Source organism: Cnephaeus nilssonii, assembly GCF_951640355.1.
Source record: "Cnephaeus nilssonii genome assembly, chromosome: 2".
Classification (NCBI taxonomy): domain Eukaryota; kingdom Metazoa; phylum Chordata; class Mammalia; order Chiroptera; family Vespertilionidae; genus Cnephaeus; species Cnephaeus nilssonii.
In genome coordinates, this window is record NC_137073.1 from 76,033,247 (window position 1) to 76,050,431 (window position 17,185).

Below are 17,185 nucleotides of genomic sequence, written 5' to 3' on the forward strand. Positions count from 1 at the left end.
AAGGAATCTCTAATTGCTAAGGAATTCTTGTTCTGTATTAAAATTTTCCTTCCCCTAGCCTCCCCCTTTGATTCTAGTCCCATCCTCTGAAATAATACAGAACAAGTTTGTTCTCTCACAAAATGTTTTCCATGTTGGTGTCCTTATGGTGTATTTTTAAAGAACATACTCATGCTTACTTAGATTACTTTTTCCAACATTTGAAATTTCAAAGAGCCTTATGTAATTTTGGACTGATATATCTTAAAGAGAAAAGCAAGAATTTTGCTAGGCTCTATCACAGAACCTTTAAGTGGAAACCATGCATGGTTGTTTGGGGATTGTCGGTAAAAGATAATTTAGAAGTTACTAACAGAGTAACAATGCCAGCATCATTGGTGTCAATTTCTTTTTTTTTTAAATTTAAATTCTTTATTGTATTACATATTTCTCCTTTTTCCCCCATTGACCTCTCCATGGCCGATCCCACCTCCCCAGCACATGCTCTCTCCCCATGCCCCCACTAGTGTCTGTGTCCATGGGTTATGCTTATATGTATGCATACAAGTCCTTTGGTTGATCTTTTACCACCCTCTCCACCCCCGCCTTCCCTCTAAGGTTGGATGGTCTGTTCAATGTTTCTAGTCTCTGAATCTATTTTTGTTCATCAGTTTATGTTGTTCATAGTGTCAATTTCTTTATAACACATTATTTTATGAATGCAGGTCAATTATAGTATCTCTAGAACTTTACAGGAAGGAAACGAGCTAACATGAAGAAATGAGGTTCTCTTTAAAGACTGTTCTAAGCTAATGGCAGAAGGAGTATTCACATATCTTTTTAAAAAATAATTTAACTTTTTAAGATTGTAAAAACAATACAGGATGATTGCTGGAGATTTAGAACATCTCAAAAAAAAATTCTTGTTTGTAATTTTACAATCAGAGATAATATTCCTGTTAATATATTTGGTGTACCGTAATCCTCCCCTTATCCACTGTTTTGTTTTCCATAGTTTTAGTTACCCACAGTCAACTGAAGTCCAAAAATTTCAAGTGCAAAATTCCAGAAACAATTTGTAAGTTTTAAATTGTGTGACATTCTGAGTAATGTGGTAAAAATCTCACGCTGTCCTGCTCCATCCTGCTAGGAATGTGAATCATCCCTTTGTCCAGAGTCTCCACAGGTCACACGCTTCCCACCCTTTAGTTACTTAGTAGCCATCTTGATTATCAGCTTGACCATCACAGTTTCAAAGTGCTTGTCTTCAAATAACCCTTATTTCACTTAATAATGGCCCCAAAGTGCAAGAATAGTGATGCTGGCAATTCAGACATGCCAAAGAGGTGCCATAAAGTGCTTCCTTTAAATGAAAAGGTATGTGTGTATAGGAAGAAACATAGTATTACCTAGGGTTTGGTTCTATCTGTGGTTTTAGGCATCTACTTGGGGTCTTGGAATGTATCCCCCATGGATATGGGGACTACTGTATATCTTTTCATTCCTTTTATCCATGCGGATATACTTAATAAATACATAATTTGACAAAATGAGAATCTGTTGATTGGTATCATTTTTCTATTACTTTATATCAGTACTATATAATAATTATTTGTCAACATTAAATCAGCTTTAAAATTTGGTCTTAATGGTTGCAAAATACTCTATCATATGCATTTTGCATTTTCCTAAAGATTCTTCACTTGTTAGACGTTGAGGTTATTTTTAACTTCACTAATGCTGTAGGACACATCCATAAATTCTTGTCAGTCTCACTGATTATTCCCTCAGGATAGACTCCCATAAGTGGAAATTCTCCTTAAAGAATTGTATTTGTCTGTTTGGGCTGCCACAATAAAATACCATAGATGGGGCGGCATGAACAACATACATTTATTTTCTCACCGTTCTGGAGGCTGGAAGTCCCAGATCAAGGAGTTGGCTGATTCATTTCCTGGTGAGAGCTCTCTTCCTGGCTGTGTCCTCACAATGGCAGGGAGGGCTCTGGTTTCTCTTCCTTTTCTTATAAGGGCACCAGCTCTACAGGATTAGAGCTCCTTCTTTATGACCTCACTTAACTCTTATCTCCTCATGGGCCCTACCTATTTCTAAATACAGTTGCATTAGGGATTAGGGCTCCAAACCTTTAGCCCATAGCAAGAATATAAACCCTTTTCTCCTCCTGATCTACACATAGCAACTGAAAGGTTGAACCCATTTGGAGTTCCACGAGCAAGGTAGAGAGAGCCCTTCCACCACATTCTTCTCAAAATTGAGCATTATCATTAAAAAAAGGAAAAAAAAAATCTACAGTAATCTGTTCTTAGAAAAGTTGCAGCTCATTGTTCTAATTTGAATTTCTTTGATTCCTAATAAAGTGAACATTTTTATGTTTATATCCTGTTCATAGTTCTTATTTCATGAGTTACATCTTTAAGCTTTCCATTATTTATCTATTTACTTATTTAATTTGCTATCATGTGTATGAGTTATTTATAGAGTAATAAACAATAATGATGTTACTTAGAATTTGCCATGTTCCAGTATTGAAGCCAAGCACATTATGTATCAAATCTCCTTTACTACTTATAAAAATTCTCTGCATATTGTTTTAAAACCCCATTTTAGAGACAAAAACCCCAAGACACAGAGAAATGATGCATGTTTTCTATATGAGAAATTTATACGATGGCATCCAAATTACACTTGTGCTCACTGTTCCCTTCATTGTGGCTCTACTGTGTTTTGGTCTTACCTTTGGTAACACCTATCATTTGTAGATAGAATATTCTTTCTTTGTCTTCTATACATATCATCTATTTTTTTGTCTGAAAAAATTTATTAAAAACAACACAAAGAAAACACTTGTTTTGCCCTCTCCCCCCCTCCCCCCGCCCCATATTCTGGGAGAGCTTTTCAAGTTTACTCGACTTGTTACTAATTTGATTTTCCATTGTTGACTTTACTGTCTTCAGTGACGACTTCATTTCTCAGACTGTAATTTCAGCTTCCTTATCTCACCTAGTAACCTTCTAATCTGGGCTTATTGTCCTCCTGTTGTCTTTTCATCTCATGTTCTTTCAGTTCAGCGTTTTTTCTTTCTGCTCCTGTTTCAGACAGGCTATATATCCCTAGATCCTGCTGAAGATACCCAAACATTTCATAATATTTTCTCTTTTTTCCAGTAGTAAATCACTTTCAAAGGTGTATTCATCTTCTTGATCGTTCAGAGATTGTTCCCTTTCTTTTGAGCTTTGGCACTTTTGCACAGGGCTCTTTTTTAGTTTATTGTTTACTAATCCTTGGATTAGACAGGTTCCCTCTGGATTCAAGGTTTGCCAGCTGACAGATTTGGTGACTCCGTTGTACAGAACGGCGATCATTCACCCCATTGCTTGATTCTCTGACACTCTGAAACCAGGAGATTTCCTGGAAATTTACAACTCCAGCACACAGGGCTGTTAGATCTGTTAGTCTTTTTTTCTTGCTAAGATAGCTTCAGTGTGAGGGCTGACACCCCTAGGATGCCAACGCATCATGATAGATTCATTCAGCTTCCTGCTCTTTGTTTTCAGACCAGAGAAGGAGACAGGATAGACAATTCGGGTGGATGGGAATAGGGGGAGAGGACAAGATGGAGAACACGTGATTGTCATTTTACTCTGGCGCCTTAGAAACACGCGTACAATAGAGGGGCAGTTCCCCACTCTTTTCCTTTGGCATTGACCTGGGCTTTTGAGAAAGGGCAGACAGTGGGGAAGGACCAGGAGCCCCATTCCTTTCTGTGTCGTGGATGGGCTTCTTCGCTTCAGGGCAGCCAGCAGCCTGGCCGCTCACTGCTTCTCTGAATTGCCTCCACCATATTGGAGCAGATGAAAATTCTTTCCATGTTTTGGCAATCCAGTTCTTGTCTTTGTACTATTTTTTGTGTTTTATTATTTTTTTTAATGTGTAGTTTTATATGTATTTAGTGGGAAATTGGGAGAGGTTGAGACAGGGACCATTTTGAACCAGAAGTTCTTCACATTATTTTTGTTGCTCAACATTTCCTCCCAGACACTGCACCTGCCTGAATGTGTGTTGATGGCACTCAGCATCAGAATCATTCTTGACTCTTCATTCCTCCACTGAACAATTGCCAGTTTGTGTGTGTGTATTTTGCCACTTTTCTCACCTGGGTCATGGCCTTGACATTCTAGGTCCTCCAGGACCCTTGCCCAACCTACCTGACCAGTCCGCACACCTTTACACTCGTGTCCTTTGCTCCTAGTAAAATGGATGGCTCACCATTTTTGTTTATTTTATTTATTTATTTTTTAAAATTTATTTTATTCATTTTTTACAGAGAGGAAGGGAGAGGGATAGAGAGTCAGAAACATCAATGAGAGAGAAACATCGATTAGCTGCCTCCTGCACACCCCCTACTGGGAATGATGTGCCCACAACCAAGGTACATGCCCTTGACCAGAATCGAACTTAGGACCCTTCAGTCTGCAGGCCAACGCTCTATCCACTGAGCCAAACCAGTTAGGGCGTGGCTCCCATTTTTAAATGTGTTCTATATATTCCTGCCTTTATACCTTTATTTAAGTTATTTTTTCTCCTGGCATTTTCCATTCTTCCTTTCTTTCTGCAATCTTATCTATCTTCTAGTCCCCCACTAAAATTCAATCTTCCTTATGAGGCCTGAATGCAATCTCTTCTTTAGCTAAGCCCTGCCATCTGGATCATTTAATTAATATATTCTGCTTTATGTTGGAATGTGCACGTGCATAAATGTGCACATATTACCAGCTCTGTTTTTTTTTCTAAATTATAAGTTCTTCTATCGTGCTAAGCCTTAGTTTCTGGATCAATAAAATGAGTATAACACTAGTGCTGAACGCATACATTTGAGGCATTGTTAAATGGGATCATGTGTCTAGAGTGCTAAGAATAGAGCTCCATACACAGTAAGTGCTCAATAAATATTGGTGGGATAAATGAACACATGATTCTTCGGATTTCCTATCTTGATCCCACATTATTTCAAGTGTGAGACGTGAACTTTGCTAAGTTTGCAAGGCTCTCCGTACCAGTTGCCGTCTGCATTTCTCTTGAGCACTGCCAGAAAGTTTAGGGGCAAGGAGGGAATGATCAAATATAACGACCATTAGTAAAAACCACAGGCACGGAACAGCTGGATAATGTGAACAGACAAGTTCAGCTGAATCTCTAGAAGTGCATCAATCATAAGATGCTGGCAGTTTTTTGGGAAAGTTAAGAGATGCTTGAAAAGAAGCCAGAGTGCAGAATGCAATGATTCTTGGAGCCAGGTTTTCAAAACCAAAGTCTCCGTTATGCCCAACACCCTTTGGAAAGATGGCAAATTTATGTGTAAATAGACCTCTTTGCTTTCTTGAGGTCCTTAGGAAATTGGAGAGTTTTGTTTTGTTTTATTTAGGTTTTTTTTTTTTTTTTTTTTTTTTAGCAGCTTAATAATATAAATTGCCTCGGGGACGGGGTCTGCCATAGCTTTTCCTTGGAATACTGTTCTCCCTAAGGGACTGTGCCGCAGGCTTCCAGCGTGAATGTTGCAAAAGCCACAAATAACGGTCCTTCTCAGGTAACATTTTCTGGTGTAAAATATCTTGGCTTAATATAGTCTAAATACATCGGAGTGTAATGTGGTCACCATGATAACTTTGCGACATACAATGCTATTGTCTTCACTTCGGTCTTGGTTTCTGTGGCATCAGCGGTCCGGGATGAGTCAGGATGATAAATCCTGAGCTAAGGCAATGCACAGGCCACCACCTAACCATGTGCGAGTTATGACCTCCTGTTTTCCTCAGGAGAGGAAGGTAAAACATAAAGCAATGTGAAGAACCCTGCGTGGCCAGTCAGGATTCAGTCCTAATGCTTCAGGAGGGTGGAGCCAATCGGACCTGGGCTCAGCCTTTAACCACTTATCAATTAATTAAAAGCATTTGGCCACAGAGTCCTTAAGGGTCCTTCCAAATATGGACTTTCCAATTCTAAGATTTCTTCTGACTGGAGAGGAGTATGTCATGATGGTTAGATCTCTGGAATCGCAGGCTGGGTTTTGAATTTTGACTAAATCCTTCTGTAGCTGAGATCTTAAGACAGTTGCTACTGCTCACTCTGCACCTCAGTTTCCTTATCTGTAAGATGGGAATAGTAATAATCCTTCTTGTATTAGTTTGAGCTATGCAGCTGGTGCTGATTCAGCGGTCAATAGTCTTACTAGGTCCCTTCTAACATGTTCACCATATTTAATTTTCATCTTCATATTTGTTGCCTCATTTCACAAGTCAGATGCAGTCTCTCCTTCTATTGTCTTCATAGTAGGAAGCAGGGGTGGAAATGGGAGATGATAGCAGGATTTTTTTAAAAAGGGGGTAAAAAAGAGAAGGTATACATAGGGGGAACGTCCATGTTTTAGGACTGCTTCCTTTTCTCCAAAAAGGGACAACTTTCCCCAAAGCTCCCAGATAATTCCCTTATATTTCATTGGCCAGAACAAGGCCACAGCTCCCTCACCTGTGAAGGAAGTTGGCAGCCTTTTTCAGCTTCTGCACTAGTGGTTAAAGGAGAAGGGGTTGGGATACTTTGGAGTCATCAGCAAATATGTGTGCCATCCTGCCCCATAGTGATGCCAGGATGTCACCGGGGATGGTTGAGCGCTTAGCACAGAGCCTGACCCAGAGCCAGCACTTGTTAACTGCTAGGTGTTATTCCTAAAATCCTTATTTTGCTTCCCTTTGTACCCGATTCAACCTCACCACAATTCTATATAATAGGTGAATCCAAAATCATTGCTGTTTGGTATTAGACAGTTATTGATGGTTTTATTTAAAAAAATATATTTTTATTGATTTTAGAGAGAGGAAGGGAAAAAGATAGAGAGATAGAAACATAGATGAGGAACATTGATTGCTGTGTCCTGCATGTCCCCCCTATCTCCTCTACGGGGGTTGAGCCTACAACCTGGGCATGTGCCCAACTGAGAATTGAACCATGACCTCCTGGTTCATGGGCCGATGCTTAGCCACTGAGCAACACCAGCTGGATGATGGCTTTCCTTTATGCATTGCTCTCCTGTGTCTGCTTTGCTTATGCCAGCTTAGTGTGTTGCCAGGAGCATTGACATCGGTCATTTGTGAAAGGAAAGTTGAGTAGCCGGCAGGCTGAGGATTTTCCTGAACAAGGTGTTTTGCCTGTCCACAGCTCCCATCTGACAAAGCTACCTCGCTTTGCACAATGCCACCTCTACCCTGGCTTTAGCAGTTTGGACCAGAGGAAGGTGCCTGACTGCAGTGAGATTTCTGCCCCAAAAGAAAGTGATTAATTGACCTAATCAGCCCCTCGGGTGTCTCAGAGTCACTGTTCGAATGCAAGACCCTAGAGTTGTCCAGAAGCCGAGGAGCACATAGAGGACAAGTGAGCAGATGCATGAGGAACAGAAGCTGTGAGTAGGTGCATGCTGTGAGGCAGAGAACAAAGTCTTTGTAGAAGCTGCAGAAGCTGAACACAGACTGATTATCACAATGGCAGCAGCAGCCCTAACTGTGAGGGAAGACCAGACCCCTGGAGCTGCTGTCTTCCGAGGTTGTTGGAGCCACTTTGTCCCCTGGGGCGTGTCCCCTGGGGCGTGTCCCCTGGGGCGTGTCCCCTGCTGGGCTGCTTCTTTCCTTGCTCCCCCTGTACGCCTATATGAACCCCCCATTCTGGGGGAGCTGGGGAAGGTCTCAGATCCTGGTAACTGCAGAGCCTGCCTCACAAAGGAATTCCAATAATTGAGCCACAACAACAAGCTGTTCTGTTCCTAAAGGAGTAAGAGAGAGGGAGACGGATGCGCAGGCCTCTGCAGCCCTCTCCCACACCAGTTGTCTGCTGTGAAGCAGCCACCCTCATGGTGGGAGAGACCTACCCCAGGGCAGGCTGAGATTCTGTTCTGTGCAGGCACAGGGGTCCATCAGCCTGGGCACCGGGGCCCCAGCCCCCTGTTTGCTGACAGAGGAGTCCCTTTGGAAAAGAATTGGGGGAAGCCCGCTCTGTCACCAGGCACTGCCTCCATTTACATAATCCCAGCGGGACCCTTGCTTGTGTGATTCAATGATTTGATTAGCTGTACATGGTGCGATGCTGGAAGAGGTGAAGAAACAACAGGTTCTTGGCTGTACCCTCTGGCCTGTTCTGTTCTGTCTTGTTGGCTTCAAGGATTTCACGAAACTCTGTGCTGCTGCCAACTGTCTCTCTGGCTGTTTTTCCCCAGCAGCACCCTGCTTCCCGTGTGCGTATCTCCGAGGATCCACAGGAAGTGGGACAGGGACCGAATCGTCAGTTGCCCGCAGGTGGGTGGGGTGCTCTAGGTTCTCAAGGAACCCCTTCCAGGGCCCGCAGGTCGCAGGTGCTTCTCATCCCTCTCCCAGGAGAACTGGCTGCATTTGTGCGATTGGAATGACCTCGTTATGTCTGTGGCTCTGACACAAGTTAACACAGCTTTACAAACCAGTTTCCCTGACATCCCAGCTCGGCAGAGTTCCTAGCGTGGAACTGCTAAGCTGCGTCTCCACACCGTTTCCAGGCATGTGTCTTCTTTATTTATTAATGTGAAGTTTCTGCTGTTTCTTGTAGAGCTCCCATCCCTCTGTTATTTATTGTCGACACATCCCGCCCCCCCCCCCCCACACCCGGCCCCCTTTCCTTTGGCTTGTAAACGCTCAAGTTATGGAATGTTTCCTATGGGGACCGGGTCAGGGAAAGCCCCACCAGCCTCTTGGTCCCCCACCTTCCCTGGCCGAGTGGGCCTGGCTGTATGTGGGTGGTGGGATGCGGGCTCTGGGGGCTGGTTGAAGCCTGACACCTGGGGTTAAAATCTAAATGCATTTTCCCTTAGAAACAACATTATTCATGATGGTCAGAAAGCCCACTCTACCCTCATGGAACTCTACAGCTGATCCGTGAACAACATGGATTTGGACTGTGCAGGTCCACTTACATTTGGATGTTTTTCAGTAAATACCTGTACTATTTTCAATCCCCGCTGGGAGTCCAGGGATGAGGAGGGCTAACAGTATGCATTGATTTACAGGGTCTTATATAAGGGACTTAAGCATCTGTGGATCTTGGTATCTGTGGGGGTTCCTGGAACTAATCTCCTGTAGATGCTGAGGGACAACTAAATTTGGGGGGAGTCCAAATTTATAGTCAGATTTGGACTGTGTGGGAGTTGACACCCCTACCCCCCACATTGTTCAGAGGTCAACTATACATTATGGTATAAGTTATATCCGAGATTTAAAACCGATTAGACCTGAGAATCACCTTGGGGCACTTTCAATCCTGGCCCGTCTCCTCAACCAGAGCGCCGCATCCAACTGGTCTGAGCAGGGCCCAGGCTGAAGAGCTTTGACAAGTTTCCTGGAAGTTTTAATGTGCAGACAGGGCTGAGAGCCTGGGCTTGCAGCAGGGCCAGGGCACGGGTGGGCCAGGGAGGCCCCAGGGCCAGCGTTGCAGGCGGTGCTCTCTCTCAGGGTCCTGCCAGCAGCTCTGTGGTGGGGGTCACACGAGGAACTCAGTCAACATGTGATTCGGTGTTTTGGATGGAGATGGGTTTTCAGTTTTAAACGTACACATTGTAAAAACATTTCTAGGGCACAGCCCATTTCTAATGTGGGGGTTTCTCCCTTCCTCTCCGCCTGCTTCTCTTTTTTTTTTTTTTTTTAATATATTTTATTGATTTTTTACAGAGAGGAAGGGAGAGAGATAGAGAGTTAGAAACATCGATGAGAGAGAAACATCGATCAGCCGCCTCCTGGACACCCCCCAACTGGGGATGTGCCCGCAACCATGGTACATACCCTTGACCGGAATCGAACCTGGGACCTTTCAGTCCGCAGGCTGATGCTCTATCCACTGAGCCAAACCGGTTTCGGCCGCCTGCTTCTCTTAATGTCACATCTCTTTCGAATGCCCCTCATCCCAAGCCTCTTTCTTGTTTTTAATCTTCCCCCATTTTTTTGCACTTTCTTCTTCTGTCACCTCCTCCTTTCTTTCCTCCTTTTCCCTCTGCTCTCTCTTTCCTCTGAGGACAGGCTCTTCGCTCCCTCTCTGTGTGCTTTTTCTGTGTGCCTCACTCCCTCCCCACTCTCCCAGGCCTATTCACTTGTTTTCTCTCTCTCCCCTTGCTCCTTCCCCCCAGCCCACCCACCTCTGCCCAACAGTCAGCCAAATGGCTCCAGTTAAAAAACTCCTCCCTGGCTTCTTTTCATTCCCGGAGTGTCGGCTGTGTGTCAGGCCCTCCAGCTGCTTGTCCTGAACCCTTGCTCAGCCCCGTCCCTCGCACCAGCTGGCTTCTCCAGGCAGGGAAGGCAGGAGCGGGGGTGGGGCGGGAGGAGGGAATAATGATTGGCAAAGAGAAAGATTAAACTGTCACCCGCTCTTCCTCTCCCTGAAGCTACTCTGAGGAGTAAAGATAAATGTTCTATAAAAGTTTTAAAACCTTGATTCATGGTGGCCTGGGAGGCGGGTTCTCCTCTTGCCACCCCGTTGCTGGCAGCCCAGCTGCCCAGTCTAATCTTGTGACTGTTTGTGCCCTCTGGGTTTTCTTGAAAGATAAACAGTTCTATCACCCCTTCCCTCAGCCCCCTCCAGCACTGCTGGCAAGTCTGCAGTTAGGAATAAGCCTCTTTGCTTCACAACGAGGCCCGATCTTCAGAGCTGGGCCAGCATCCCTTTTTCTTGTGTGGGAAAGCTGAGGATAAGGCAACAAGCCTGGAGCCCAGAAGCATCAAGATGGAATCTTTGAAAGGTTTCTTTCTTGCCAGGCGCTGTGCACACAGGCGGAAAAGCAGTGTCCTTGGGAATCCGTCCCAGGCCTGACCCACAGGAACCTCGTGGGAGGAGGGAGGGGCTTGTCTGGGCCTCTGCTCCCTCAGCTGTGTATGGCTGTGGTTGCCTGGAGCCTTGGCCTGTCTTCATGGGCTCAGGTCCCACCTGTACCCCAGGAGGCAGGATGGAGGTGGACACAGGCAGGCCCTCTGCACGGCTGGTGAAAGGCTCTGCTATGAGCTTCACTGTTCCAAGTAGCACAGTGTGGTTGTGACCGTGTGTGTGGGACCGGTCTCAAGGCCCACCCCTCGATCACTCCATCCTCGGTTGGCATTAGTGGGTGTTCAACAGAGGCTGATAACAGCCCACACCCCACCTGTGAGAGTGTGGGCCGAGAAAGTGTGGGCAGCATGGTGTTCACCAACCCAGCTCACTCTGCAGGGCGCAAAGGAGGAAATGAATGGATGACTGCTTGGGCTTTGAACAGGGCGGCCCAGAGGGGATGGGCATCTTTTGGCTGACACTGTAGGCATGGGAAGAGAATACAGAAGCAGTGTTAGGACAACTGTGACAATAATAATTACTACCTCATGTTACATGCCACAGGCTTCAAATCATCTCATGTAGTATACCTTTTTTTGAGGATAAGCCTGTGAAACAGGCGCAGCAAGTCCTCTTACTAGTATCCCCATAACACAGGGATTCAGGTGAAGTGACTGGCCCAGAGTTTATACCGCTAGCAAACGGCAGAGCTGAGTCCCATCTGGTCCATGCTTGCAAGTGTCCCGCTTAAATGTCATGATATTGAGCAGCCTTGAAGTTGGCCCAGCTTCTTTGGTGAGACTCACATTGGGTGTCATAAATAGAGGGACACAAAAAGGTCAGATAAATAGCTTCATGTCGCCTTGGAAGGGATCAGCGAGCCGAGACCAGTACAAGGCTGGAACTCTCAGGAAGTCACCGCTGAAAGGACTTGGCTCCCCTAAGAGGAGGGTGACACACGTGCCCACTCCAAGGCCATCGAGGGAGCCTGAGTTCAGTTTGGCTTAGAGTGGCTATTGCAGGAGGGAATTGGAGGGGCAAAAGGGGAGAGTGGCAGTGGGTCCTCTCAGTGGTGTTTGCCAGATGTGGATTAGAATGATGGCGTGTCCACTGTGGTCAATGTGTCGAACATCAGGAACAGGGTTGGGCTCGGAAGGGTGGCCAGGCACTAGGGGAGGAGGCCTGCATTTTAAAACGCCAGGGCTAGAGTTTCAGTGAGAAACTGAGAAGTGAATGGGAAACCAAAGCCCTCATAAGAAGAGAGGGAACAAACTCAGTCCTCCCCTTGCAGCAGAGTAGGGACATTGGGACCATGTGCTCTTGCAGCCCCTGGGATCTGAGTTTGCCTTATTTACCAGGGTATCCTCCTCTTCAGTAGATAAGGCAGAGTGTAATTCTCCAAAGATGGCTGCAATTATATCTCCCTTCTCACATGCTTTTTTTTTTTTTTTCAACATAACTTTAACACTCCTCTCACAGAGTGGTGGGGACCATGTTTCTTCTCTTTGGAGGCTGGAGACTATGGCAGAAGTGATGCTGTAGGATTTCTAAGTCTACATCATAAGAGATGGTGTAGCTTCTGTCATGTTCACTGGAACATTGCTGCTAGAGCCCTGGGCTGCCATGTAAGCAGTATGGCTCTGAGGCTGCCATGCTGGGAGGAAGCCCAACTACTCCATGTGGGAAGGTCACATGGAGAGGCCCTGAGTTTGCATGAAGAGAAAGATGTCTGGCCAGTCCTCAGCTGTATCAACCACCCCCCCCCCCCCCCGCCCACTGTTTCAGCTCTAACCACCATCTGACTACAATGGCATGGAGACCCCAAACCAGAACCATCCAGCTGAGCCCTTCCAAAGTTCTAGTTCCAGACAAAACAAGAGAGATAATAAAATTATTGTGTGGCTTAAAGCCACTACCTTTAAGGATTTTTTTTTTTTTGTAGGAATGACTAGACCACAGGAGCCCATTTTTCATGGACCAAGTGGTGCTGAGCTCTCAGGGGGCAGTGGTGGACCCCTGGGCTGCATAGGGATGGTGACCCAGGTTCAGATCCTGGTGCTTGTGCTTGAAAAACCACACCAGCATGAATAACATGGCATCTTGAGAGTAGGTGAAAACTCCAAGTGCAATTGGTTGACATCAAGAAGGTCCCATAGGGTGGAGCAGGGCATCCCAATGGGAGATGGGATGTATTCGCATTCAGAAATCCAGGCTCCTATAGCCTGTGCTTCAGGCTGGAGGCAAAACCAGAAAATCCTAGGTGTGATAATGATCCTCCTGGGGCATGGTGAGGATGAATGAGGCCACGAGTCTGAGCACTCAGCGTAGTACCTAGCACATAGGAAGGCTCAACAAATGTTAGATTGTTATGTTATAGTTGTTGTTACTGACTTCTCCTTCCTCAGAAGTTTGTTGTTTTTGGTATTATTGGGTCTGTCAGTACAGGCAGAGCCATGGTTCTAAGAGACCTGATATTAAACCAGAAACAAAGACCATGATTCTCCTACTCTAAGCCTGATCTTGTACCACTAACCATTCAGAATTTATAGTTTCCAAGTGTTACTATTAAATCACTCAATTTCCCATTGAGGGAGGTAAGCGGATATTCTTCATACCTCCAATTTCCAGAGGAAGCCCAGAAAATTCACTGACATCTAAAAACCGTACAACAAATTTAAGTAGCTCAGAACTTAAATCCAGGCCTCTCATTCCAGATGAGTCCTGTTTTCTCTATGCCCTTCTGTGTGCCCAGGTATTAGACAGAAGTCTTTACCACCCTATTGACCAGAGACCAGAGCAGGGCGGAGTCTGCAGTTGGTGGCAGGCCAGGTGAGTGGAGGCCACAGAAGCTGGGACAGGAGTGACAGTGCCTCCTCACACCTGGCTTCTCCTAAGAGGAAGTGAGGGCTTCCCCCCAGGTGGGGACAGTAGCTGCTGCTAACCCAGTATTAGTGCGGTGACATGAGGGCATTGTCCTCCTGACTGGGGGCCTCGGGGTAGCACCACACCCTTTGAGTTGAAGGAAATAGCAAATTTCGCTCTCAAAGTCTCTGCGGAGTTTCCCTTAGCACGGACTTGGTGTCTCCTTCCTCTACAGATGTGTTTCCAGAAATGTATTCCTATCATAGAATAGAGCCTGGTTTTAAAGCTGCCCACATGTGAACCATACTTTCTCCCTCTCCCTCCCTCACACAGTGTTAAAATGTGGGCCTGTAAAACACTCCTGCTTAACTGCAAATCCATGTCACGTTAGTACTACGTGTCTATCCATTCTGTAACCTGATGGAATTAAATGTCTTGGAATTGTGGCTAAAGTTCCAAAACTGAGGACAGTGGAAAAATAGCATCTATAGTCTAGTGAAACAGTTAAGGAGCTGATGAATAGCCCATTTGGGTTTATTTTTTATTTTATTTTAAATATGGTTTAAATTAATTTTTTTAGAGAGGGAGAGAAACATTGACCAGCTGTGGGCAGCTTGTTTCCCCACCATGGGGGGGGGGGGGGGGGGACAAGCATGTGTGAGCTTCCTATGGGCCAATAGATGCTTCAGTGCCTTCAGAGGACCCTGAGCAAGAGGACTTCCCGGGAGAGTAAGGGGAAAAGGTGAGAAGCTAGGAGCAAGGGCAGAGCTGTGGGTGTTCCCAAATGGTCTGCCGGATTGTTCTTTAGCCCTAGCACAGAGATGTGGAGAGAGGAGGCCTCTGGTGGGGGTCCTGACAGGCAGCATTGGAATGCTGTGACACAGAATGCTCGGCTCAAGAGTACTACCAAGAGTACTGCTATGGGTACTACCAAGCAAAAGCTCTGAGCACCTTCTAGGTCCTTCAACCCTGCTCTGACTGGGAAGACCCGGAAGTGGGGAGGAGTGACAGGTGAGAATGTTACCATATCCCTCTCCACTTTTCACCCAAGTAGAGTCAGTCCTCAGCTACAAGAAGAGGAAAGCTTCAATATGGAAAGAGAGATAAGTTTTGACTTGAGCAAGGCTTTTTATATCCTGAAAAGTTCTTCGGTGCCCAAATGAGACTTGCTCTTATAGGTGGAAGAAGCCCAGGAAGCTATAGGGTGAACCCAGGATGTTGGAGGGGTGGGGAAAGGGATCTCACAGAGCATGTGATGGGGGAAAGATAAACTGTTTTTCATTTGTATCCCAAGTTCATGGACCTGGTTATGCTGCCAAAGATTCCATACTCACAAAAGCTTAACACCACTCTAGAGCTCCTTGGCCTTGACTGACTCGAACATCCTGGCAATGACCAAAGAAATACCAAGGAACCTCCACAAAGAACTTTTCAGAGACCTGTGGTCCCTGAAGGAAAATGGATGTTGACTAGATAACTGGTCCTGGAGTATGAGTCACTTCCCCTCTTGTCATGTCATCTGTTAGACGAGAATGACGGTACCTACTTGTGGAGTTAGGAGGATTACAGTCAGTGAGCATGCACACGTGAGCAGGTGCCCAACAAACGCTATCTCCCTGCCCTCTTTCCACCAGGCAATGAATCTATTAACATGCTTCAAGATGAGAAATGTGAAAACACTCAGTTTTGCATGACTGATGCCCATGCCTCAGTCTCCCCAGGCTTTCCAGGAGTGGCTCCCGTCTGTTTTGTACTGTCCTCTGAGTCCGTGTCTGGACCCTGAGCCTGGCCCTTTCTGCTGTGCCTTCACTGAAGTTTTATGCTCATGCTGGAAAGGGCAAAAGTGGCTGGCTCAGCTTCTTTTAATGCTCTCCTCTGGGGGTGATGACCTCACCATGTTCGGACAATTAATATGTCATTTCCTAATCAATGTATATTGATGCATTATTTATTCTACCATGATGATTGTGTGGCCAAAGATTACTGTGGTACTGGCTCTTCTTTTGTTCAGAACATATGAGTACAATGGGCTCATTGATTCCACTCAAGCTCCTGGGAAGGATGGACTTTGTGGACTAAGGCACAGTGGATGCCAACCTGGAAGTTTGTAAATCCCCTTGGGGAGCCGGCTGTGCCTTTGGGGCTGAGTGTGATGAAAAGGGAATATGCCTCTGTTTTCCTTGCTATTTATTGCTCTGTGTTGGAAGATGCCTCTTCACTTGCCTGACCAGAAAGAGTGTTTCATTAAGGAAGGCACATATGAATTAGGCCAGCAACCAGCTCAGGCCACACCAAATTGTATTACTTCCTTTTCCGTTGGGTACTCGCCCCTGCCTGCTCTACTTCCCCACTTCCCTGTGTGCTGCCTGGTTCAGAAGCACATGGCTGCCCCACACAGGAAACACTGCAATGAAGAAGCAGTGCAGGTGCTCAGGGAGCTAAGAACCATAGGACAGCAGGTGGCACAGGGAGGCAGTGATACCAGGGCCTGGGCCCCAGGCGGAGACTGGGGGTGAGGAGAGCTGAAGGAGTGCTGTGGTCCCTCCTTAGCTGAACTGCTGTGCTGCGAGGCGAGGGGGACCACAGGTCTCTGAAAAGTTCATTGTGGAGGTTCCTTGGTATTTCTTTGGCCATTGCCAGAGATGAAACCTCAGCTCTTAGGGTATGTCTGCTCAGCACCCCCACTTAGGGTATGCTCTTTTTGGTGCCAGATGGCGAGAGCAGGGGTGTATCAGATGCAGTGTCTTGTCCCCTGCTCAGAGGGGCTGGAGGAAACCAGCTCTCTGGGGTGTGTGAGCGGCTCTCACTCTGGGAGGGTGAATGTTGGCCTTGGCTCCAAGGGAGTCCTCTGGGAGCCAAAAGGCCTGAATGATGGTATTGTTGTGTTTGAATACCTCTGAGGAGCTGTCTGAAAAAAAAAAAGAAGAAGAGATAAAGTTGAAATGTTAAACGTTTCCAACAAAAGCTATTAGGGGAGAATTTCCTGACTCAGCACTTGTTGACATTTTTTGAGGCTTTTCACAGACAACATAAGGTTACCCTTTTTCGTGTGTGCGGTTTTTGTTGTTGTTTAAGGTATTTTTGTTTGTGTTTTAACGCTTTTTGGTTTTTATTGATGAGAGGGCTGTGCAATCAGGGCGGGGGCATTGCCAGGAAAAGGCAGTGAGCAGGCCCGGGCCTCAATCCTGGGCCGGAGAAAGCCTGAGCCTGGCCTTTCCTGCCCTGGCCTCCGCCAAGCTTTGACTCAGCCTCCTCTGAAGGCACCAGAGCTGCTCTCCAGGTAACTCCAAGTCTCAAGTCTGGGGGAGCCGTTTCCTGCCCATACCTGTGGAGCTCCGGCTTATTGACCCACATGCCATGTGGCCCATAACTGTTGTAATGGGTTGACTTGTGCCCCCACCCCTTCACATGTTGAAGTCCTAATCCATGTCCTTATAAAAAGGGGCAATTTGGAGACAGACCCATA